Below are 26,074 nucleotides of genomic sequence, written 5' to 3'. Positions count from 1 at the left end.
CTATTTGATTCTAGGTTCAAAGCTTGGGCCATGTCCTCCCGTAGACGGGTATCCGGCTCGGAGAGCTCGGGAATCCAGACATAGTTTGTCCTCAAGATAGAGGAAGAATCGATGCGTTGCTCCTCCACCACCGCTATCTGATGGGTGACCGGCGGAGAGTTAATCTCCCTTTGGTCGGGTTTAAGCCCGATCCGATCATAGTCCGTAGCGACTCCCAAGGCGGCGATGCGATCCAAACGCTCGTTCAAGGAAGAGAGCTCCATTGGATCCATCTGCTCGGCAAATTCCGAGCCGGCGTGGAGGCTGTTTTCGATGACCCGAGAAGTCATCGTCGGCGCAACGGCCAAGCGGGCGGTCATGACGAAGCCGCCTAGTCGGAGAGTTTGGCCTACAGCCAGGGCTCCGCCAGAGGTGATGTTGTCCTTGACAACGAGACAAGCCATCAAGCCTTATGATGACGGCACAGTGGAACTCTCAATGAAAGCACTAATGTCGGTGTCAAAATCGGCGGATCTCGGATAGGGGGTCCCGAACTGTGCGTCTAAGGTGGATGGTAACAGGAGGCGGGGACACAATGTTTACCCAGGTTCGGGCCCTCTTGATGGAGGTAATACCCTACTTCCTGCTTGATTTATCTTGATGATATGAGTATTACAAGAGTTGATCTACCACGAGATCGTAGAGGCTAAACCCTAGAAGCTAGCCTATGATTATGATTGCTCTTGTCCTACGGACTAAACCCTCCGGTTTATATAGACACCAGAGGGGGCTAGGGTTACATAGAGTCGGTTACAAGGGAGGAGATCTATAGACCCGAATTGCCAAGCTTGCCTTCCACGCAAAGGAGAGTCCCATCCGGACACGGGACGAAGTCTTCAATCTTGTATCTTCATAGTCCAACAGTCCGGCCAAAGGATATAGTCCGGCTGTCCGAGGACCCCCTAATCCAGGACTCCCTCAATGAGTTTGGCTGCAGATTTGAGGATCCCGGAGACTCGATCATCCTTCTATGATGGTGAGCCTATGCCTTGGAAGATGGACGACAAGCCTACATCATCAACAACTCCATCATCACCACATCCGAAGAAAGAGACATAAATACATGGGTATGGGCACTCCCCTTGGCAACTGCCAAGCTTGGGGGAGGTGCCCCGGTATCATATCACCATCACACTTCTATCTTTACCGTTTTTCTTAGTTCGATCCTTCTGGTTATATCTTGATCTAGTATAATAAAGTTTTAGTATGATCTAGCTTTGAGTTTTGTGTCGATCCTTATCTATGTAATCGAGTCCGTGAGCTATATATAATAAAGATTAGTCTTGAGTCGAGGGCTTGGTTATCTTGCTATGATATTGAGGGAATAATAGTAAAAGGAAAGAATAAAAAGAAATAAAAAGATCATATTGATCTTATGGAGAGTAATGACTTCACATATAAAATAGTATGATGAATACAAGTTGTTGAGAGTTGACAAACATAGTTTTGGTCATCGTTGCAATTAATAGGAAGTAATAAAGAAAGAGAGGTTTTCACATATAAATATACTATCTTGGACATCTTTTATGATTGTGAGCACTCATTAAAATATGACATGCTAAAAAGTTGATGTTGGACAAGGAAGACAACGTAATGGGTTATGTTTTCTTATATCCGAAATAAAGTATATTGTCATGGATCATCCAACATGTTGAGCTTGCCTTTCCCCCTCATGCTAGCCAAATTCTCTGCATCAAGTAGAGATACTACTTGTGCTTGCGAATATCCTTAAACCCAGTTCTGCCATGAGTGTCCACCATATCTACCCATGGATTGAGTAAGATCCTTCAAGTAAGTTGTCATTGTTGCATGCAATAAAAATTGCTCTATAAGTATGTACGATTTATTAGTGCAGATAAAATAAGCTTTATACGATCTTGTGATATGGAAGAAATAAAAGCGACGGACTGCATAATAAAGGTCCCTTTCACAAGTGGCAATATAAAGTGACATTCTTTTGCATTAAGATTTTGTGCATCCAACCATAAAAGCACATGACAACCTCTGCTTCCCTCTACGAAGGGCCTGTCTTTTATTTTTGACTTATGTCTTATGCAAGAGTCGAGGTGATCTTCACCTTTCCTTTTTTACACTTTATCCTTTGGCAAGCACCTTGTGTTGGAAAGATCCTGATATATATATATATATATATATATATATATATATATACATATATACATATATATATATATCAAATTGGATGTAAGTTACCATGAACTATTTTTGTTGAGATTACCCTTGAGGTAAAAGGTTGGGAGGCAACACTATAAGCCCCCATCTTTCTCTGTGCCCAATTAAAACTCCATACCCATAAGTATTGCATGAGTGTTAGCAATTTTGAAAGACTAAATGATAGTTGAGTATGTGGACTTGCTGAAAAGCTCTTATATTGACTCTTTCAGATGTTATGATAAATTGCAATTGCTTCAATGACCGAGATCATAGTTTGTTAGTTTTCAATGAAGTTTCTGATTCATACTTTACACTTTGAATAGATTGTTACTTTAGCATAAGAAATCATATGACAATATATATATATGTTGCTGTTATAAGAATGATCATGATGCCCTCATGTCCGTATTTTATTTTATCGACACCTCTATCTCTAAACATGTGGACATATTTTCGATTTCGGCTTCCGCTTGAGGACAAGCGAGGTCTAAGCTTGGGGGAGTTGATACGTCCATTTTGATCATGCTTTTATATCGATATTTGTTGCATTATGGGCTGTTATTACACATTATGTCACAATACTTATGCCTTTTCTCTCTTATCTTACAAGGTTTACATGAAGAAGGAGAATGCCGGCAGCTGGAATTCTGGGCTGGAAAAGGAGCAAATATTAGAGACCTATTCTGCACAACTCCAAAAGTCCTGAAACTCCATGAAAGCCAGTTTTGGAATATATTAAAAATATTGGGCGAACAAAGAACCAGAGGGGGCCACACCCTTTCCACGAGGGTGGAGGACGCGCCCTACCCCCCTGGGCGCGCCCCCTGCCTCGTGGGCCCCCTGGCAGGCCTCCGGTGCCCATCTTTTGCTACATGAAGTCTTTTGCCCTGAAAAAATAAGGAGGAAGCTTTCGGGACGAAGCGCTGCCGTCTCGAAGCGGAACCTGGGCAGAATCAATCTAGGGCTCCGGCGGAGCTGTTCTGCTGGGAAACATCCCTCCGGGAGGGCGAAATCGTCACCATCATCATCACCATCAATCCTCTCATCAGGAGGGGATCAATCTCCATCAACATCTTCACCATCACCATCTCCTCTCAAACCCTAGTTCATCTCTTTTATCCGTTCTTTGTCTCAAAACCTCAGATTGGTACGTGTGGGTTGCTAGTAGTGTTGATTACTCCTTGTAGTTGATGCTAGTTGGTTTATTCGGTGGAAGATCATATGTTCACATCCTCCATGCATATTAATACCCCTCTGATTATGAACATGAATATGATTTGTGTGTAGTTATGTTTGTTCCTGAGGACATGGGAGAAGTCTTGCTATAAGTAGTCATGTGAATTTGGTATTCGTTCGATATTTTGATGAGATGTATGTTGTCTTTCCTCTAGTGTTGTTGTATGAACGTTGACTACATGACACTTCACCATTGTTTGGGCCTAGGGAAAGGCATTGGGAAGTAATAAGTAGATGATGGGTTGCTAGAGTGACAGAAGCTTAAACCCTAGTTTATGCATTGCTTCGTAAGGGGCTGATTTGGATCCATATGTTTCATGCTATGATTAGGTTTACCTTAATTCTTCTTTCGTAGTTGCGGATGCTTGCGAGAGAGATTAATCATAACTGGGATGCTTGTCCAAGGAAGGGCAGTACCTAAGCACCGGTCCACCAACATATCAAATTATCAAAGTACGCGAATCATATGAGCATGATGAAAACTAGCTTGACGATAATTCCCATGTGTCCTCGGGAGCGCTTTCCTTTATATAAGAGTTTGTCCAGGCTTGTCCTTTGCTACAAAAAGGATTGGGCCACCTTGCTGCACCTTGTTTACTTTTGTTACTTGTTACCCGTTATGAATTACCTTATCATAAAACTATCTGTTACCGATAATTTCAGTGCTTGCAGAGAATACCTTGCTGAAAACTGCTTGTCATTTCCTTCTGCTCCTCGTTGGGTTCGACACTCTTACTTATCGAAAGGACTACGATAGATCCCCTATACTTGTGGGTCATCATGAAGTTGCTTACATATTGAGCATCAAGATCTATAGAGATAGATCAAGACGCGTGATAAGTTTTTTCAATGAGTACATACCTTGACAAGTTTTTGAAGTAGTTCAAAATGGAACAGTCAAAGAAAGAGTTCTTGCCTGTGTTGCAAGGTGTGAAGTTGAGTAAGACTCAAAACCCGACCACGGCAGAAGATAGAGAGAGAATAAAAGTCATTCCCTATGCCTCAGTCATAGGTTCTATAAAGTATGCCATGCTGTGTACCAGACCTATTGTATACCCTGCCCTGAGTTTGGCAAGGGAGTACAATTTTTGATCTAGGAGTAGATCACTGGATAGCGGTCAAAATTATCCTCAGAGCACTAAGGAAATATTCCTCGGTTATGGAGGTAATAAGGAGTTCGTCGTAAAGAGTTACGTCGATGCAAGCTTTGACACCGATCTGGAAAGTCACAATCCGGATACATATTGAAAGTGGGAGAAATTAGCTAAAGTAGCTTCATACAGAGCATTGTAGACATAGAAATTTGCAAAATACATACAAATCTGAATTTGGCAGACCCGTTGACTAAACTTATCTCACAAGCAAAACATGATCACACCTTAGTACTCTTTGGGTGCTAATCACATGGCGATGTGAACTAGATTACTTACTCTAGTAAACCCTTTGAGTGTTGGTCACATGGCGATGTGAACTATGGGTGTTAATCACATGGTGATGTGAACTATTGGTGCTAAATCACATGGCGATGTGAACTAGATTATTGACTCTAGTGCAAGTGGGAGACTGAAGGAAATATGCCCTAGAGGCAATAATAAAGTTATTATTTATTTCCTTATTTCATGATAAATGTTTATTATTCATGCTAGAATTGTATTAACCGAAAACTTAGTACATGTGTGAATACATAGACAAACAGAGTGTCCCTAGTATGCCTCTACCTGACTAGCTCGTTAATCAAAGATGGTTAAATTTCCTAGCCATAGACATGTGTTGTCATTTGATGAACGGGATCACATCATTAGAGAACGATGTGATGGACAAGACCCATTCGTTAGCTTAGCATTACGATCGTTTCAGTTTCATTGCTACTGCTTTCTTCATGACTTATACATGTTCCTCGGACTATGAGATTATGCAACTCCCAAATACCGGAGGAACACCTTGTATGCTATCAAACGTCACAACATAACTGGGTGATTATAAAGATGCTCTACAGGTGTCTCCGAAGGTGTTTGTTGGGTTGGCATAGATCGAGATTAGGATTTGTCACTCCGTGTATCGGAGAGGTATCTCTGGGCCCTCTCGGTAATGCACATCACTATAAGCCTTGCAAGCAATGTGACTAATGAGTTGGTTGCGGGATGATGCATTACGGAACGAGTAAAGAGACTTGCCGGTAATGAGATTTAACTAGGTATGATGATACCGACGATCGAATCTCGGGCAAGTAACATACCGATGACAAAGGGAACAACGTATGTTGTTATGCAGTTTGACCGATAAAGATCTTCGTAGAATATGTAGGAGCCAATATGAGCATCTAGGTTCCGCTATTGGTTATTGACCGGAGATGTGTCTCGGTCATGTCTACATAGTTCTCGAACCCGTAGGGACGCTTAACGTTCGATGACGATTTGTATTATGAGTTATGTGATTTGATGTACCAAAGGTTGTTCGGAGTCCCAGATAAGATCACGAACATGACGAGGAGTCTCGAAATGGTAGAGACGTAAAGATCGGTATATTGGAAGGCTATATTCGGACATCGAAAAGGTTCCAAGTGATTCGGGTATTTTTCGGAGTACCGAAGAGTTACGGGAATTCGCTGGGAGAAGTAATGAGCCTTATTGGGCTTTAGTGGAGAGAGGGGAGAGGGGCCAAGAGGTGGCGTGCGCCTGCCCCCTGCCCAAACCGAATTGGACAAGGGGTAGGGGCGCAGCCCCCCTTTCCTTCTCCCTCTCCCTCTCTTTCCTTCTCTCCTACTCCGAATAGGAAAGAGGAGGGGAATCCTACTTGGACTGGGGAGTCCTAGTAGGATTCCCCACACCAGGCGCGCGCCCCTTGGGCCGGCCACCTCTTCCCTCCCCTCCTTTATATACGTGGCCAGGGGGCACCCCAAACACACTCAAGATTGGTCTTAGCCGTGTGCGGTGCCCCCTCCATAGTTACACACCTCGGTCATATCATCGTAGTGCTTAGGCGAAGCCCTGCGCCGGTAACTTCATCATCACCGTCGCCACGCCGTCGTGCTAACGGAACTCTCCATCGGCCTTAACTGGATCAAGAGTACGAGGGACGTCATGGAGCTGAACGTGTGCTGAACACGGAGGTGCCGTACGTTCGGTGCTAGGATCGGTCGGATCATGAAGACGTACAACTACATCAACCGCGTTGATATAACGCTTCTATTTTCAGTCAACGAGGGTACGTGGACATACTCTCCCACTCGTTGCTATGCTTCTCCTAGATAGATCTTGCGTGATCGTAGGCAATTTTTTTTGAAATACTACGTTCCCCAACACCTGGAAGCACCGCTAGGTGCAAGACCCGCTGCAGGAGCAACGCCGGACATTGTGAACGCCTGGCAGAGCAAAGCTGATGACTACTCGATAGTTTAGTGTGCCATGCTTTATGGCTTAGAACCGGGACTTCAACGACGTTTTGAACGTCATGGAGCATATGAGATGTTCCAGGAGTTGAAGTTAATATTTCAAGCAAATGCCCGGATTGAGAGATATGAAGTCCCCAATAAGTTCTACAACTGCAAAATGGAGGAGAATAGTTCTATCAGTGAACATATACTCAAAATGTCTGGGTATCATAATCACTTGACTCAACTGGGAGTTAATCTTCCGGTTGATGGTGTCATTGACAGAGTTCTTCAATCACTGCCACCAAGCTACAAAAGCTTCTTGATGAACTATAATATGCAAGGGATGGATAAGACAATTCCCGAGCTCTTCGCAATGCTAAAGGCTGCGGAAGTAGAAATCAAGAAGGAGCATCAAGTGTTGATGGTCAACAAGACCACTAGTTTCAAGAAAAAAGGTAAAGGGAAGAAGGGGAACTTCAAGAAGAACGGCAAGAAAGTTGCTGCTCAAGTGAAGAAACCCAAGTCTGGACCTAAGCCTGAGACTGAGTGCTTCTACTGCAAAGGGACTAGTCACTGGAAGCGGAACTGCCCCAAGTATTTGGCGGATAAGAAGGATGGCAAAGTGAAATGTATATTTGATATACATGTTATTGATGTGTACCTTACTAATGCTCGCAGTAGTGCCTGGGTATTTGATACTGGTTTTGTTGCTCATATTTGCAACTCGAAACAGGGGCTACGGATTAAGTGAAGATTGGCTAAGGACGAGGTGACGATGCACGTGGATAATGGTTCCAAAGTCGATGTGATCGCCATCGGCACGCTACCTCTACATCTACCTTCGGGATTAGTTTAGACCTGAATAATTGTTATTTGGTGCCAGCGTTAAGCATAAACATTATATCTGGATCTTGTTTGATGCGAGATGGTTATTCATTTAAATCAGAGAATAATGGTTGTTCTATTTATATGAGTAATATCTTTTATGGTCATTCACCCTTGATGAGTGGTCTATTTTTATTGAATCTCGATAGTAGTGATACACATATTCATAGTGTTGAAGCCAAAAGATATAAGTTTAATAATGATAGCGCAACTTATTTGTGGCACTGTCGTTTAGGTCATATTGGTGTAAAGCGCATGAAGAAACTCCATGCTGATGGGCTTTTGGAATCACTTGATTATGAATCACTTGATGCTTGCGAACCATGCCTCATGGGCAAGATGACTAAGACTCCGTTCTCTGGAACAATGGAGCGAGCAACTGACTTATTGGAAATAATACATACTAATGTATGCGGTCCGATGAGTGTTGAGGCTCGCGGTGGGTATCGTTATTTTCTAACCTTCATAGATGATTTGAGCAGATATGGGTATATCTACTTGATGAAACATAAGTTTGAAACATTTGAAAAGTTCAAAGAATTTCACAGTGAAGTGGAAATCATCGTAACAAGAAAATAAAGTTTCTACGATCTGATCGCGGAGACGAATATTTGAGTTACGAGTTTGGCCTTCAATTAAAACAATGTGGAAAAGTTTCACAAACTCATGCCACCTGGAACACCACAGCATAATTGTCGTGGAATTGTCACGGCAGATGTCCTAGAGTGAGGACTTAGTCGTGAGGCCAGCGCATCTATGTGGTAGCTTGAGAGGGGTTGAGCGGAATCGAGAGACGCAACACAAGACAAGGATTTAGACAGCTTCGGGCCCCGGGAAACATCATCCGGTAAAAACCCTACATGCTGTTTGATGGCTAGGTCTCATTATAATCACGAGAGAGTCCCGGTAAACCGGCTCTTTGTGTCCAGCCCTAGAGATTGTTTCTTCTTCCTTCTGTCCCTCTTTGGGGAGCCCTGCCCCTCCTTATATATGTTGAAGGGGCGGTTTACATGACTAGTCCTAGTTGGATTAGGATTACTCTATTACAAGTGGAGTCCTAGTCTTGCTTCCTTTGTAGGAGAATATTCCTTATGTCTTCCTCTTAAACCGGCCCACCATAACATGAGCTGGCCTTTCATGAACCGCCCGTTGGGCCACCGGGTCTTGTCGCTCCTCTAACCCGCCTGCCGGATTACCAATGAACCGTAAACCGCCAGGTCCAAGCGGGTCGCCAGTGAATCGCCAAACTCCAGCCGGGTCATACATCCGGCGGTTTATACCGCGGGGTATATCCCCGACATTAGCCCCCAGTTTAATTTGGATTTATCCATGTTAAACCGATCCTGCAACATAAACACAATAATGAATTTGACAAGTTGCGCTCCGGTTTAAATATTCTTGTAAGCCGGCATCTGATCATCCTTAAGTCCTTGTTATTTCCTTCTTCTAGAAAATCCGGGTCATTAGACCAGCTTCATAATCAATTTGCTTGTAGAAAAAATATTGCAAACAAAGAATCCATTTGACTCTGCCTTCAATGCGCTGACTTGACAAAAATATTGGTCTTCAAATATTCAACTGATATCCGTCGGTTTGAAAATATAGAACTTGCTGGTTTATCATTGTCAAAATTGTCGGGTTATAAAAACTGATAATTCCAGGTCATGATTGTTTCCAACGCCGGTTCATGATTGTTGCCAACGCCGGAATTATTGATGACGCCGGGTTATGATTGTTGTAGACACCGGGTCATAATGATTGGTGATGCCGGGTCAATCTGGTTTGCTCAAAACTGAAAATTGGAAGATATTTCTCCCTTATATCCATATTACCTGTAGCCCCCAAGTCTTGAACAGAACAAAGTGATGATTTGAGACTTGTTTCCATATAATTACTGCCACTTTGAAGAAATCCATGTTCATCTCGGTCACTAGTAAAAACTGAATACTCCATATATGTAGCCCCCAAGTGCCGGGTTGTCTTGCTTGCAGCAACCTGGGACTTGAAATTGCCTTATGCTCATAAAAACTTCAACCAGTGTAGCCCCCAAGGGCCGGGTCATTATGCAATAATGAGCAGGGACTTTGTAAATACAATCATGTAGATTTGAGCAGTGATGTGTAGCCCCCAAGGGCTGGCTCAGTAAGATAATATTGAGCTGGGACTTTATATATACTTCATTGAAAACAACGTGGTGCTTGAATCCACGTCCACAAGGTTAAGAGCTTTGTGCTTTACCAACTGAGTAGTGGATCCTTCAATATAATGGATTAAGACTTGTGTACCTTAATTTTTCTGACAGGAGCAATTGGTAGCCTCCAAGGGTCGGCTCATTATGATGTGATGAATCGGGTCTTCAATAAGGCCAGTAAAAATGACTTTGCATTAGCCCCAAGTGCGATGGTGCATGCTGGAGTGACATGGAACTTGCATATTTGATGTAATCTCAACTTGAATAATGTAGCCCCCAAGTGCCGGGTCATAAGAATGCAGCGACTCGGGACTATTCCTTCCATTGTCTAATAAATCATATCCATTGATAATATAATAGCCATTGCGCTAAAGCGACTTTGAAAACCTTAATCGTAATACTGGTTATTGATAACCATAATAAAAATCCAGCCATGTTGGCTATTTGAAGATTTAAATAATATAATCCAATGATTTATGAGCGCATGATTCCAATGGCGCAATCCAAATATATACTGGCAATTTATAATCCCAAGCCAGTCCGGATTAATAAACACTGGATAATTTATCATCATACTGGCGACTTATAGTCAAATGCCAGGCCGGGTTAATAAATGCCGGTGATTTATAATCATGCTTTATTCAACCTATTTCTGCATACAACAAGTTTAAAGTGTCCTGGCGGTTTACCGCCGGACGGGTCATAATGCCCAACATATAACCCGGGTTTACAACCAAGGCTACACTTAAGAATAATCAAATATGAAATATATCATACCTGTGACATTGTATCACATCGCTGGTTTACCACCTTTTTGTAGTAAGAGTGATAACCCCAATCTTGAGTACTGATAACTCCTTTCATATTTTGCCGGTTTATGATAAAACCGTACCGGGTTATAATAAACACCGGATTATCCATATATAACATTGGTGACTTATAGTCGAAACCAGACCGGGTTGATAGTCTCCGGATTATAACTGATCATAAACTGACAACTTGTAGTTGAAAGTCAAGCCGGGTTGATGAACACCGGTTTATCAAAAACATCATAAGCCTTTATCAAAAGAGAGAAAAAACTTAGCAAAAAGCAAATGAAACCCTTGTAGTCGAGGCTTTTGACGGGCTGCCAGGCCCCAAATTCGAGGCTTTTCATGGGCTACCCGGCCACTGAGTTAAACCATTTCACAAAGCCTTTTAAGATGGTCCTCAATCCTTAACCAATCATCGTTTTAACTTGACAAGTTCAGGGTCCTTTTCTGGAGTAACTTGCCAAAGTTCGAAGGGTCATACCAGGTTTACCTGGGCGGAGTGGCTTACTTAAATAGGCAGGCTAACCCGGGGTTTTAGGTGTATACACCAGGCTTCCAAGCCATGGCTTGATAGCCTATTACAAGTGTAGATTCTTTGTTCATTTCAACAGCAAAGAATCCCCAAGTAACATTTTGAGCTGTGCTCAGTGGGTGCCTATGTTTGAGTTGTTGCTTTACAACACTCTCTTTGGCCCCGAAGTAATTTTCTGGTGTAGCTATGGTTCGGACACGACCAAGCCCCCAAGTGATTTTTCTGGTGGCCTTGCACCGATCAAGAGGTGTAGCTATGGTTCGAATACGACCAAGCCCCCAAGCGATCAATAATATGATAAGCCAATAAGGCAGAATACCCATGTTTGAACCGCGCATCATGGCAAACGGTCCTCTTCGGCAACCTTTAACTTTTTGCAAGAGATAAATTCTTCTTGAACCGGGATTTTGAACCGGATATTGAGAGCGTCAGAGCTTTATGGGAGACATCTTTCCCTTGAACATCCTGGGGCACTTGAATTTGCTAAAACTGGTAAGACTTGCTGAGTCATATCATCGTTGCCCCCGAGTCTCAAGGTGAGTCGAGGAGTTGGCTTGAGATTCTCCATATTTGACCGTGATATAAACCGGCATAAGTTGTATATCATTGGTGTTGATAGCATGATGTGAATCCACAGAAGGTTGAGGTGACTGCGACGGGTTATAAATGATCCCGTATGAGCTGTGTCAGTAACTCGGCCAATGGTTCCTTCCAACTGGTGATTTGAAGTTAACCAAACTATAGTGGCGGCGACTTGTGCGCCTGCCCATTAAACCACCCAGTGCAGACGGCGGTTGATAGTATATGATAATTTGCCTCCATTTTGTTGAAAGAAAACCGGGCTACCCAAGCTATGACTTGCTCATACTCAATAAACAGCTCATGCAGACAGGTGCGGCCCGGTATGTTGATGTAGACCAGGCCACGAGAGACGGACGATAAAAACGACCGCAGCATCAGAGGCAACATAGATGAGTCGGCCACGGCGTTGTATGCCGGTGCGGACAAGCAAGTTGTCCTCCTCGTTGTAAACCGGCGCGGACGCGTGAACCGGCCATGAGAGCGGACGGGCGAGTCGTGCATGGCGTTGTAAGCCGGTGCGGACGCGCGAGTCAATCACATGCGCAGTCCCGGCTAGTTGATGTAGACCGGGCCGTACGGGCGGTAGCTTGTGCACGTCCATTCATCAGGTAATATGTTACGGACTATCGCCGGGCGGAATATTGTCAGCCCGTGCTCCATACCCATGGTATAAACCATATTTGTAGCGAATGATTGCCTGTATATAAAAATACACAAATCAAAGTAATTGTTTTTTGACAAAAATAATACGTGCTAATAAAATAAACTTAGATGGATATCACCTGATTCGTCCTTGATGAGTCGTATATAACACCTGTGTATCTCCAGTTATTTTGATGGTGTTTGAGACCATGATCATCATAGTGACGGTTTAACAATGAGGTAAAGCAAGTGCAACTCGCCAGCGGTTTATGACAGCAGGAGAGGGGCCCGGTGGCGTGTAACAGAGGCAAGGCCGGTTCAAGGCTGCAGGGGCGACCCCGACTGTTTTAGTTGGGTTGACAAGTCCACACCTATATAAAGTAGCATCCCGTGCTTCATTGACATGTGGTGCGCGTGTCCGTTCAATGGCGCCTTGCAGCTGGACGCTTGGGCTGTCTCCGATATGTTGATATAAACCGGACCATAAGGGCGGCGGGCTGCGTGTGCATCCACCGGGTTACTCCTTGCGGACGGATGTTGGTCCAATCTTTGGCGGGTGAGCTCACCGGCTTGACGCGTGACTGTCGGGTGGTAGGTGCGACATATGCCAATGGGTGGCTTATCATTGTGGGAGCCAGTAAGACGTTGCCAGTGCCTGGAAACGGGATGAGGCGAAGACATGCACGCCGGCGGATCTTACCCAGGTTCGGGGCTCTCCGTGGAGATAACACCCCTAGTCCTGCTCTGCGGGGTCTCCGCATGATCACTAGATCAATACAAGTAGCTACAAGTGCTCCTTGAGCTGTCTGGCTAGAGGAAGAGGAAGGGCAAGGCTAGCTCTCCTTTTTTCTCTATGTGGTGTGTCAAACTCTATGAGATCAACCCTTTGCATGGGTGTCCCGGGGGGTCTATATAGGCCTACCCCCCAGGGGTACAAGGGTAATCCGGCTGGGCGCGGGTCCCAGCCGTCAGTGTCTATGCTCGCCGGCTTCTCCGCCGGTCATTGGGGCCCGCCGACTGGTGGGTCCCGCCGGCTGCCGGCTTCTTGGCCGGCACGCCGACCCCACCGCTTGGGGGCTTTGTCGGCGGCTGGTTACTGTTGCCTCGCCTCTGATGACGAGGGCTTTGTCGAGGTAAGCGTGGCTACAGTGTCATCGCCTTACGAGCTCTCACTGTAGCCTTACCTCGTCTTGTCTCCTTAATGGGGCGCATGCTTCGAGGGAGGGAGGCAGCCGGCTATTGGGAGCTGGCCACGTCCCTGGCCGACTAGAGGAGGCCGGGCCGTCTTCAAATGTCTCTCTGGCAAAGGGGCCCGCCGCCCACGGGCCGTACTGGCACCTGTCGTGGGTGACATCGAGGCCAACATGGCTACAGTGCCGCGCCAGACACGGGATGGCTGGCCCGTACGGCGCCCTGTGGCCATGCATGTTCCGGGATCCGGGGGTAGTGGGCTTACTGTGGCCACACCCCATCGTACCGCCGCTATGTGGGTACAGTCTTGGTGGGTGCAGTCTTGGCCGGCTTCTGGGAGCCGGCTTTCTTCGTGGCCGGCTTCTGGGAGTCGGTCTTCTTGGGGCCGGCTTCCTGGAGTCGGCCATCTCGTATCTTTCTGGGAGGAGGTTTCTGGGGCCGGGTCGCCTTCTGGGAGTCGGCCCTGGGGATAGCCGGCCGGGAGAAGGCAGCCCTATGCTTTGCATGCTTGAAGGCCTGAACGGCCTGATAATTTTCAAAGAGCTAGGAGGAGTCGGTTAGGCTACCCGTGGCCATTTACTCCGACAGTAGTGCCCGAAGCTGGTTGGGCTTCGAGGCTGAGTGGAGGTCGAGAAGCTCGGTCAGCTTCTTATCTCGACGAGCCAGCAGCTGGGAGCCGGCTTCGGTTGGGCGCGCCGCCTTGGCGAAATTTTTAAAGTCGGAAGGCGGGAGTCTGTTGGCGCGTGCGCCGGGCTGCGGGCCGGCCGCTCGCCGCCTGTGAACCACGTGGCGTCCCCTGGCTGAAGAGAGCCTGCCAACCCACGCGCGCGACAAGACGTCGCCGCAGGCCAAGGGCCCACCACTCCTACGCCTAGGCCCAGGCGCGGATTCTTTGCGGCCCAAAGCCATCCGCACGTCTTCCGGCGACGGTTTCCGCACGCCGTTAGGGTGCAATAATCACGGGATATGGGGGAGTGGGCGCATTTAATCCCACGTTCCTCCCCACGCCTCGCCTCCTCGGCTTCGCCGCACGAGGCTATAAGTAGGGGGAGGAGGGGAAGCGGCAGACGCTCGCACGCTCCTCTCCTCTCCGCCATCTTCTCCCTCCTGCTTTCCCACGCAGCAGCGCCTCGCTGCCGCGCCGTCCCACCATTCTTCACTCCGCCCTGCAGCTCTGCCGCTGCAGGGCCGTGCTTTCTCTGCTGCCGCACTCTTCCTCGCTAGCTTCTCGCCACCATGCAGTACGACGGGGACTGGGACGGCTCCAACGTCCACATGGACCACATCGAGTTCCTCCGCAAGACGCGGCGGTTGCCCGGCGCGGACCAGGTGCGGGTCCGTCTCGCGCCTGCGAGGGAGATCACGCCGGAGCCGGAGGAAGGCGAACGGGTAGTCTTCCGCTCGCATTTCCTGCGCGGCATCAGCTTGCCGGTGAGCGCTTTCTTCCGCTCCTTCCTCGACTTCTATCAACTCCAGCCGCACCACCTCACTCCAAACACGGTGGTGCTGCTGTCCGCCTTCGTCACCTTGTGCGAAAGCTTCCTTGGCGTTCTCCCCACCCTCGAGCTCTGGGGGGAGTTCTTCCAATCTAAGCTGGGCACCGGCATGCAGGGCGTGCCGGCCCAGAGCGGCGCCTTCATCGCGATGCGGAGGCCAGCGGCCAACAACCCCTTCCCCGTCATCACGTTAATCCAGTCGGTGAAGCGCTGGCAGAAGTCCTATTTCTACGTGAAGAACATCGCCCCGCAAGGCGACTACGTCAACTTACCGGCTTACGTAGCCGGCCCGCCGGCTAGGAGGCGGCCCCACTGGTCCTATCGGGCCGCGTCGCTGACGTCGGCTGGAGCCGCGGCCGTCGCCCGACTGCGGGTGATGATCCAATCGGAGGGCCTGACTGGGTCCGACTTGCCGGCCGCCTTCGTCGTGTGCCAGGTGCTTCCGCTTCAGAGCCGCCCTCACCTGATCTGTCAGATGAGCGGCTAGCTCGATCCGAGCCGGATGTGCACCAAGGACATGCCGCATGACGAGGTGGCCCACATGGTGAATTACCTTGCGAACTGCAAGCTCTCCGCAGAGTGGCGGTTTGGCAAGGAGCCATATTCCCGTGCGCATCCTCCGCCCATGGTATGTTTTCTCTTTCCTTTTCTTTCTTAGTTTTGTTGCCAAATTCCTTCTGGCCGCCTCTGACCAGTCGGCACGCCTTGGCAGAGCTCTCTCCTTCGACCTGCAGCCGGGTCGGAGACGGAGCGCCGATTCCTCCCAGACCGGGCGGAGCATGACCTGGAGGACTACGACTTGGGGGCGGCGGGCATGGAGGACAACACCGAGGCGGGTGGCGGCGAAGCAGGCGGCGAAGCAGGCGGCTCCGGCCTTGGAGCCAGCTTCGACGACTGGCCGGATGACGACGAGACGGAAGTCGTCCCACGCCGCTAGCCGGCGTCTGGCCATGGCGCGGGTTCCTCCGCCGCGCCGCCTGCTCGGGGCGGCGGGCAGAAGCGTCGTGCCGCGTCGGGCTTGTTCGGCAGCCGGCCAAAGAAGCCCAAGGGCGGGGCGGCCGCGACCAGGCGGGATGAGGCGGCCGCGAAGGCGGCCCGCTTCTGCAAGGTGGTGAAGCAGCCGCAGACGGTGTCGGCGTAAGCGTATACTCCTTTGTACATTCTTTCTTCTTTTCTTTGGTAGTTTCTGAATCCTTGTCCTTTCTCAAAAATCAGGGCTCCGCTGTCGCTCGAGCGGGTTGCTGCCGCCTTCGTCGTTGGATCGCCCGGAGGATCCGGGAACACCCGCCGCGTGGACCCCCGCGCCAAGCTTCAGGCGGCGACGGAGCGAAACGCGCAGGAGGCGCGGGAGGAGCGGGAGGCGGAGGAGTTGAGGGCGGCTGCCGCCAAGGCGGCACAGGAGGAGGAGGCGGCGAAGGTGCACGCCGACGCAGCGGCCAAGGCCCAAGCGGAGGCTGCGGCTGCGGCGATGGCGGAGGGGGCCTTGCTCGTCACCCCTCTGCGCGTCATGGCGCCTGAGGCCCCAGAGCCCCCGCCAGAGGAAGCCGGCGGCGACCAGCCGGGATTGGAGAGGGAGGCGGCACCGGCCCCACCGACTGGGGCGACCCAAGGCGGCCGGCCTAACTTGCCGCCTGCGCAATCGGCCAGGGGCGAGCCGGCCGCGAAGACGGATCTGGTGGCCCAGTCGCCCTCGCGCCAGTGCACGGGGAAGGCCGCGTCGGAGTCGCAGAAGGCCGCGGGCTCTAGCTCGTCGGCCCAGGACATGGAGGCAGCCAGCGCCAGCTCGGGGTGGACGCCGGGTGGAGGGACGGCTGTGGTGAACGTGGCAGCGCAGGACGTCCGGAACCGGCTTCAGGCCCATGCTGCGGCGCTGAGGAAATATAATGACGAGTTCCTTGCGACGCGGGCGGCCATTCGGGTTAGTCTTCTTATTTTTGCTTTTTTGATCTTGGTTTCTTCTGTGGGGGCGCGTCAGCGCACCCACTAGGTGTAGTCCTCGAGTTCCGAGTTGGCTGCAGAGCAGGCGGCTTGGAACTTCTTAGCGGGCCTTGTTTTGCTATTCTTGTTCTCATTCGCTCCTCTGCCTGACTTGCAGGACTACCACAACCTCCGCGCGGCTGCCTTCAACTCCCAGGCTCTGGAGCTGACCCAGAAGACTGCTGACCTATCCGAGAGCCGGGGTAAGTACTTCGTCTTTTATCTCACATGGGGGCGCGTCAGCGCACCCACTAGGTGTAGTCCCCGAGATTCGGGCCGACTGCTGAGCAGTCGGGTCGGATCTTCCTTGACGACTTCTTCCTTGTTGCCTCTTTCTTTTCTGCCATCCCTGCAGCGGCCAACGCCAGTCTGAGGGAACAGCTGGGCGGGGCTCAGGCCGCCCTCCGCACTAAGGAGGCCGAGTTTGCCGCCTTGGCACAGGAGCATGACCGCCTGGCCAAGAGGTTGGCCGACCAGGAGAAGAACCACAAGGCAGCCCTGAAGGCGGTGCAGGACAGCGAAGCCGCCCTCCAAGCCGAGTATGAGACAGAGGCGGCCAGCTGGGCCGAAGCGAAGCAGACGCTGATCAACGGCTATGGCCAGATCGAAGACTTGGTTGACGGTAGGCCGCCTTCCTCTTCGTCCTTGCTTGCCGCTTGCCGTTTAGCTCACTTTCTGACTTGGTGTTTTTCTCTTCTTTCTCTTTCTTCCTTGCGCAGAGTACTTCCCTGGCTACTCTACCGCCGCCAACCAGGTCGTCGAGGCCCACCGCGAGGCACGAAGGCAGGCTGGTGCCGAGATCGCGCCAAACGCTCGCCGGTCGCTGGAGGAGCAGCTCTTGGCGATTCAGGCCCGCCTCCAGCCGGCTCATCGCATGCTCCGCCGGCTTCAGCGCGTTGGGGCGCAGGTGTTGGCCGCTCTCTGGCCTGGTGAGGTGATTCCCCGCACCCCCAGTCGGACTGCCGACTGGCTGGAGGTGGCGGTCGGCCGCTTCGAGGCCTGGAAGGCTTCTGCGGCTCGGTCCGGCGCTAGGCGGGCGCTGGAGTTCGCCAAGGCCTGGTATCCCGAGCTGGGTCTGGACCAGCTGGCCACCTGGCGGCAGGAGGCCGACACAGAGCTGGAGCCGGCGCGGCCGGCTATCATCCAGCGGGCTTCGGCGATTGCCGACTACACTGACACCAGCGCCTTCGCTCCTGAGGTGGACGACAATGGCGTTGCCCAGCCGGAGGAGTGGTTCGGGCTGAACCCGGCAGACGGCAAGGACTCGGCGGAGGAGATCGACTCCAGCGACGAGGGCAAGGAGGAGGAGGAGGAGGAGGGTGAAGACGCCGCGCCAGATGGTGGAGCAGCCGGTCAGCCTCAGCTTGACCGTGCCTCCAGCAACAAGGCATGCGTGAGTGCGCCGCTTGCAGCCGGCGATGATCAAGCCGAGACCCGCCAGCCGGCCACTCCTCCAGCCGGCGACGCCGTCTCCCCCGACCAGCCCGGCTCCCCTGCTGCGCCCTTAGTCTAGTCTGCTGCCTCTACTTTTCTGTTTCACCATTCTCGGAACAGTGTTTTGTTAAGTTTGCACAATTCCACCCACTGGGGGTGTATTCAAACTATATTGACTGCTGGCCTGTTTGGGGCCTTATGTGTAAATATAATTATGCATGTGTTTGGCTTTCCCTTATTCTTTGCTTTTCATCCTTCTGTTGTTTCCTTTGCCGCCCTCCCTTGGTTGCCGCCTTCCCAGCCGGACAGCTGCTCTGCAATCTGTGGCTGGGGAAGTGCTTGGGAGGGCAAGTACTCTAGCTTTGTTGGATTATAGCGAAGCGATTGGGAGGCCGGCCAGCCGGCTGTTTTGACAGCCGGCAGGCGTGGTTGGAGGCCGTCTTTGCATTATATAAGTTCGTTAGTCCTTAGCCGTTTTTCGTGTGGGCATCCTTTCTGCCTTTGGCTCTTGCCAGTCGGACAGTCGGTTCTTCGAGCTGCGACTTTCAACAAGAGAGGGCTCGGGTGCCGGCACACTACTTGTCTGACTTCAGGTAGAACTTTTAATATAACTTAAGGCGGCCAGTCTCCGGGCCGACTAGACAAAAAATCAAGTGTAATAATACATTCATGAGTATGACGCTCGTCATTCTTAGATAAAGAAGGGTAGTCATCGAGTGCACCTCGGGGGGGCCATTTGTCTCATATTTAATAAAAAATGGTAGCATGGTACATACTGCTTTCAACTGTAAAATCTTCTCAGGAGGTTCGCGTTCCATGGTCGCTCCGACTCCTTGCCGGAATCATCCCTCTTGCGTGCTCTTGGTTTTTGTGCGTCGATCAACTAGTAGGAGTCGTTGCCTAGTGCCTTGCTGATGACAAAAGGGCCTTCCCAAGGGGCCGAGGGCTTGTGCTGGCCGGCTGTTCGCTGGATCAGCCGAAGCACAAGGTCGACCTCTTGGAAAGATCTTGGCTTGATCTTTCGGTTGTGGTAATGGCGCAAACCCTACTGGTAGATGGCGGACCGGCTGAGTGCTAACAGCCGGCCTTCTTCCAGCAGGTCGACGCCGTCTTCTCGCGCTTCCTTGGCCTCCGCCTCCGTGTACATGGTGACCCGAGGCGAGTCGAACTCGATGTCAGTTGGGATGACAGCCTCGGCACCATATACAAGGAAGAACGGAGTGAAGCCGGTTGACTTGTTTGGGGTAGTACGCAGACTCCAGAGGACAGCCGGCAGCTCATCGAGCCAGCAGCCGGCCGATCGCTCCAGTGGTACGACCAGTCGGGGCTTGATGTCGGAGAGGATGAGTCCATTTGCTCGCTCGACCTGGCCGTTTGACTGCGGGTGGGCAACGGACGCTAAGTCCAGTCGGATGCCCTGCGTTGCGCAGAAACGTGCCAGTGCTCCTTTGGCAAAGTTTGTGTCGTTGTCGGTGATGATGCTGTGCGGCACGCCATACCGAGTAGTGATGTCGGCGATGAATGTCACGGTAGTCGGCCCGTTCAGCTTCTTGATGGGCTTCGCTTTGATCCACTTGGTAAATTTGTCCACGGCGACAAGCAGATGTGTCAAGCCGCCGCGGGCTGTCTTGAATGGGCCCACCATGTCCAGTCCCCAGACGGAAAAGGGCCAGGTGAGGGGGATGGTCTTGAGTGCAGAAGCCGGCAGGTGTTGCTTGGAGCTGAAGACTTGGCATCCTTTGCAGTTTTTGACTATCTCTTTGGCATCTTCCAAAGTAGTCGGCCAAAAGAAACCATGGCGGAAGGCTTTGGCCACAAGTGATCTTGAGGCTGCATGGTGGCCGCATTCGCCTTGGTGGATATCCTTGAGGATTGCCACACCTTTCTCTGGCTCGACGCAGCGCTGGAAGACTCCAGTGACGCTGCGCTTGACAAGTTATCTGTTTATTATTGCATATGCTCCGGCTCGGCGTTGCACTAGTCTTGCCGAGATCTCATCAGTCGGCAGCTCTCTGTTGACTAGGAAGTTGAGGATGGGCTGGGCCCATGATGGAGCTGTGACTTCTTCTACTGACAGTACGGCCACTGTGACTCGGGTGGGCGGGTTGGGTGGTGGGGAGTTGGAGTCGGCCACCGCTTCTTGTGTCGCTGCAGTCCCCGGGCCGACTGCTGCAGTCACCGGGCCGGGTTTTGAAGTCCCCGAGCCGAGTGCGACTACGGCAGTCCCCGGGTCGCTTGTCGAAGTCCTCGAGCCGCCTGCTGGGTTCCTCCAGTCGGATCCGGCTGCATCAGGGGCGGGCGGTACAAAGATAGAGTCCGACTCTGGAGACGGCTTGATAGATGGTTTGAGGAGGCTCTGGAGAGAGACACCGGTTGGTATAGCCTGGCGGGTGGAGCCGATCCGTGCCAGGGCGTCTGCTTGGTCGTTGTCGGCCCGTGGCACGTGAAGGAACTCGCACCCTTCGAAGTACCCACTGATCTGCTGGACGAGGAATCGATAGCTCTCCATGTTTGCATCCTTGGCGTCCCAGTCACCAGATGACTGCTGGACCACCAAGTCCGAGTCGCCATAACATAGGATCCGGCGTATGCCGAGCTCTTTGGCTAGCCGGAGCCCGTGTATGAGCGCCTCGTATTCAGCCACGTTGTTGGAGGCGGCGAAGTGGATTTGCAGCGTGTATCTGAGCTTGTCGCCTTTAGGAGAGGTGAGGACGATGCCGGCTCCCAAGCCAGTGCGCATCTTGGACCCATCGAAGTGCATCCGCCAATGAGTAGAGTCGGGAGCCGGCGGTAGATACTGGGTCTCGGCCCAGTCGACGAGGAAGTCGGCCAATGCTTGAGACTTGATGGCGGTGCGGGGCTGCTAGAAGATTGTGTAAGGCGTCAGCGCAATGGCCCATTTAGCCACCCGGCCGGATGCATCCCGGCTGCCTATGATCTCGGCAAGTGGGGCGGTGCATACGACCGTGATGGGATGCTCTTGAAAGTAGGGCTTCAGCTTCTTGGCGGCGAAGTACACTCCATAGCACATCTTCTGGTAGTGTAGGTAGTTTTGCTTTGAGCTGGATAGTACTTCGCTTAGATAGTATACCGGCCTCTGGACTAGCTGGGCTCGGCCTTCTTCTAGGCGCTGGACCAAGACGACTGTACTGACCACTCGGCTAGTTGCGGCAATGTAGAGGAGCATGGGCTCCTTCTCAGTCGGCGCCGCCACGACAGCTGGAGTGGTCAGCATCTTATTTAACTCATGGAAGGCTTGGTCTGCTTGGTCATTCCACTCGAAATGAGTGGATTTCTTCATGAGTCGGTACAGGGGGAGAGCCTTCTCTCCTAGCCGGCTGATAAAGCGGTTTAGGGAGGCCAGGCACCCAGTGAACTTCTGCACGTCTCGCAACTTGGTGGGAATCTCCATTCTCTCAATGGCCTTGATCTTCACAGGGTTGCATTCAATGCCGCGTTCGGAGACCAGAAAGCCTAGAAGCTGGCCGGCTGGTACTCCGAACACGCATTTCTCGGGGTTGAGCTTGATCTGGAATCGGCGCAAGTTGGCAAATGTTTCTTTGAGGTCCTCCAGCAGGGTGCCGCGCTTCTCTGTCTTCACCACAATATCGTCTACGTAGACGTGGGCATTTCTGCCGAGTTGCTTGAGGAGGCATTTCTGCATGCAACGCTGAAAAGTGGCACCGGCATTCCTCAAGCCGAATGTCATAGTCAGGTAACAGAAAGCTCCGAATGGTGTGATGAAGGCGGTCTTCAGGCGGTCTGCTGGGTCCAACTTAATCTGGTGGTATCCTGAGTAGGCATCCAAGAAACTCAACATCTTGCATCCGGCTGTGGAGTCTATCACTTGATCAATCTGTGGCAGAGCAAACGGATCTTTAGGGCAGGCCTTGTTGAGGCTAGTGTAGTCTATACACATACGCCATTTGTTATTCTTCTTCAACACCAAGACTGGGTTGGCAAGCCACTCTCGAAAAAACACTTCCATAATGAAGCCGGTGGCGAGGAGCCGGGCTATCTCTTCTCCTACGATTCTTCTCTTCTCTTCTGACAGTCGGCGGAGAGGCTGCTTGACCGGCTTCGCGTCGGCTCGGACGTGTAACGTGTGCTCGGCGAAATCCTTCGGAACACCCAGCATGTCCTTTGGGGACCATGCAAAGATGTCTCGATTCTCACGGAGGAAGTCGATGAGCTCGCCTTCCTATTTACTGTCCAGGTTTGCACCAATGACTGCAAACCTCTCCGGGTTCTCCGGGTCCAGAGGTATCTTCTTCGTCTCCTTGGCCGACTAGAAGAAGCCCTGCGCATCATAATCCTTGGGGTTGGGGGACAAGGCCGGCTGCTTGCCGGCCGTGGCCACAACTTGCTCCAGCATCTTCTTCTCTTCTGCCACTATGAGGGACTCGGCCAGCCGGCTGCTGGCTGCAGCGCACTCGATGGACTTCTTGTAGTCGCCGGCTACAGTGATGATCCCCTTCGAGCTCGGCATCTTCATCTTCAGGTAGGCGTAGTGGGGCACAGCCATGAACTTGGCCAGAGCAGGTCGGCCAAGCAAGGCGTGGTAAGGGCTTTCCAGATCCACTACCTCGAACCAGATTGCTTCTCGGCGAAAGTGATCCTTGTCTCCGAAGAGAACATCCATCTTGATCTTGCCGATCGGGGAACAGAACAGGCCGGGTACGATGCCATGGAACATGGTCCGGCTCGGCAGGAGCTGCTTCGCCTTGAGGTTCAACTTCTCCATGGTATCGCGGTACAGTATGTTGATAGTGCTTCCGCCATCAATTAGAACACGGGAGAATCGGGCAGCTCGCCTCTCCGTTGCGAGGGTGACATCCAACACCAATGCATAGGAGCCAGGGGACGGCATCACCTCTGGGTGATCGGCCCGGCTCCAGTTGATAGGCCTTTCGCACCAATGCATGCACTCGGGGTTGCTGGAGGCGACTGCGTTGACCTCTTGGTGCTGTCGACGCCGGCTGCGTTTGTCTTCAACCTGGCTCGTGAAGACGACGCAGGTGGCGTGCTCATCAGGGAACTCATCTTGAATGCCTCCGACTGCTGGTCGAGCAGCCGGCTGCTGGGGGGCTGGAGGCGGCGGGCCGGGAGGCGGAGGCGGCACCAGCCCCTCGCCCTTGGAGATCCGTGTGAGCCAGTGGCACTTTCGAGTTGTGTGGTTGGACGGCTTTGCGCTGTTGTGGAACTTGCAGGGGGCATCGAGAGTCTGCTCGTAGGAGAAGGCCAGCTGCCAAGCTGGCCTGCCGCCCTTCTTCTTGGGAGCGGGCCGCTCTTCGGGCTGCTCGTCTTCGACTGTGGCCACCTCCCGACTGGTGGAAGGCGGCATTGGGGCCTTGCGCTTGTGGTCGTTTTGGTAGGGGCGCCAATTGGACCAGCCGGTGTCTTAGGGGCCAGAGGGAGCACCTTCCCAGAGGCGTCCACTCGGAGCTCGGTCTTCATCGACGAGTTGGCTGTGGCGTACTTGTCTGCAATGACCAGCACCTCGTCAAGGGTAGCCGGCTCGTCGCAGAGGAGTCGGTGCTTGAGGAGGGTGCCCTCTCGGCACCCGGCGGTGAAGTATTCGATGGCCTGCACCTCGTGCACCCCCTCGCAGGAGTTGCGGAGCTCGGCCCACCGCGTGAGGTAGTCGCGGGTCGACTCGTTGGGCCCTTGGACGCATAGGGAGAGCTGGCGGGGCTTAGGAGGCCGCTTGTACGTGATGGTGAAGTTGCGGACGAAGACTTCCGTGAAGTCCAGCCAGCTGTTGACGCTGTAGGGCTTGAGGCTGTTGAGCCAGGTGCGTGCCGTGCCTAGCAGCATGAGGGTGATGTACTTCACGGCTACGTGCCTGTTGCCGTTCGCTATGCTGACAGCGGTAGAGTAGTCGATGAGCCAACTTTCCGGCTTCACAGAGCCGTTGTACTTGGGCGTGTCTCTGGGAAGCGAGAACCCTTTGGGGAAGGGCTCGTCGCGGATGCGGGGGCAAAGCATGGCGGGCCGACATCGTCTTCTTCTTCTAGCGCCAGGGATCAAGCTAGGCGGTCGATCCGGTGGCGGGTGTCGTTCTCGCCGACTCCTTCGCGGTGGCCCAGTCGGCCACCGAGAGTCGGATGTGTGACAGGCGGCGGGGTGGGATGTCTCTCCCCCCGAGGAGGGGGTGGAGGCGGATTGCCTTGGCGCTCCATTGCTCGAGGGCGGCCTTCCGTGTCGCGCTCGATGGTAATCCGAGTCCGGCTGCGGCTAGCAGCCGGCTCCTTGTCTTTTCTTGCACGGGCGCCGCTCGCAGTCGGCGACCGGGATGTTGCGGCGTGCTCTCGGCGCGGGGGAGGACTTCCAGCGCGGGCGCCGGCTTCATGCCGTTCCGCGGCCGCGTCGATCAGCTGCTGGATGCGCCTTGTCATGTAGGGGAGCTCATCAGCCCCCAGCCCATTTAGCTCCTCGGCGGCCGCCTGAGCGGCTCGCAGATTCTCGAGCGGTGTGGCGTAGACGGGGCGGTCTGCCCCCAGCATGCTGGAGATGGCCGCACCGCGCTTCTTGACGAGGCCGGCTCGGCTCGGCCCGCCATGAGGCGGCGTACCGAATGCGGCGCGGTCGACTTCGCGCTGGTGAGCCTCGGTGAGGCATCTCATGGAGGCTATCTTCTGAGCCTCCGTGATGAGGGCGAGGCGGCGTGCCTCCAGGGTCTCGGCGTCACGCGTCGGCCGGGATGGGGACGGACAAGTCATGCATCGCCGCTTGTAGGGCGTCGGCCCCGACTGTTTTGGTTGGGTTGACAAGTCCACACCTATATAAAGTAGCATCCCGTGCTTCATTGACATGTGGTGCGCGTGTCCGTTCAATGGTGCCTTGCAGCTGGACGCTTGGGATGTCTCCGATATGTTGATATAAACCGGACCATAAGGGCGGCGGGCTGCGTGTGCATCCACCGGGTTACTCGTTGCGGACGGATGTTGGTCCAATCTTTGGCGGGTGAGCTCACCGGCTTGACGTGTGACTGTCGGGTGGTAGGTGCGACATATGCCAACAGGTGGCTTATCATTGTGGGAGCCAGTAAGACGTTGCCGGTGCCTGGAAACGGGATGAGGCGAAGACATGCACGCCGGCGGATCTTACCCAGGTTTGGGGCTCTCCGTGGAGATAACACCCCTAGTCCTGCTCTGCGGGGTCTCCGCATGATCACTAGATCAATACAAGTAGCTACAAGTGCTCCTTGAGCTGTCTGGCTAGAGGAAGAGGAAGGGCAAGGCTAGCTCTCCTTTTTTCTCTATGTGGTGTGTCAAACTCTATGAGATCAACCCTTTGCATGGGTGTCCCGGGGGGTTTATATAAGCCTACCCCCCAGGGGTACAATGGTAATCCGGCTGGGCGCGGGTCCCAGCCATCAGTGTCTATGCTCGCCGGCTTCTTCGCCGGTCATTGGGGCCCGCCGACTGGTGGGTCCCGCCGGCACGCCGGCCCCACCGCTTGGGGGCTTTGTCGGCGGCTGGTTACTGTTGCCTCGCCTCTGATGATGAG

This window comes from Aegilops tauschii, chromosome 6 (assembly GCF_002575655.3).
Source record: "Aegilops tauschii subsp. strangulata cultivar AL8/78 chromosome 6, Aet v6.0, whole genome shotgun sequence".
NCBI lineage: Eukaryota > Viridiplantae > Streptophyta > Magnoliopsida > Poales > Poaceae > Aegilops > Aegilops tauschii.
This window is presented reverse-complemented; position numbering follows the sequence as displayed.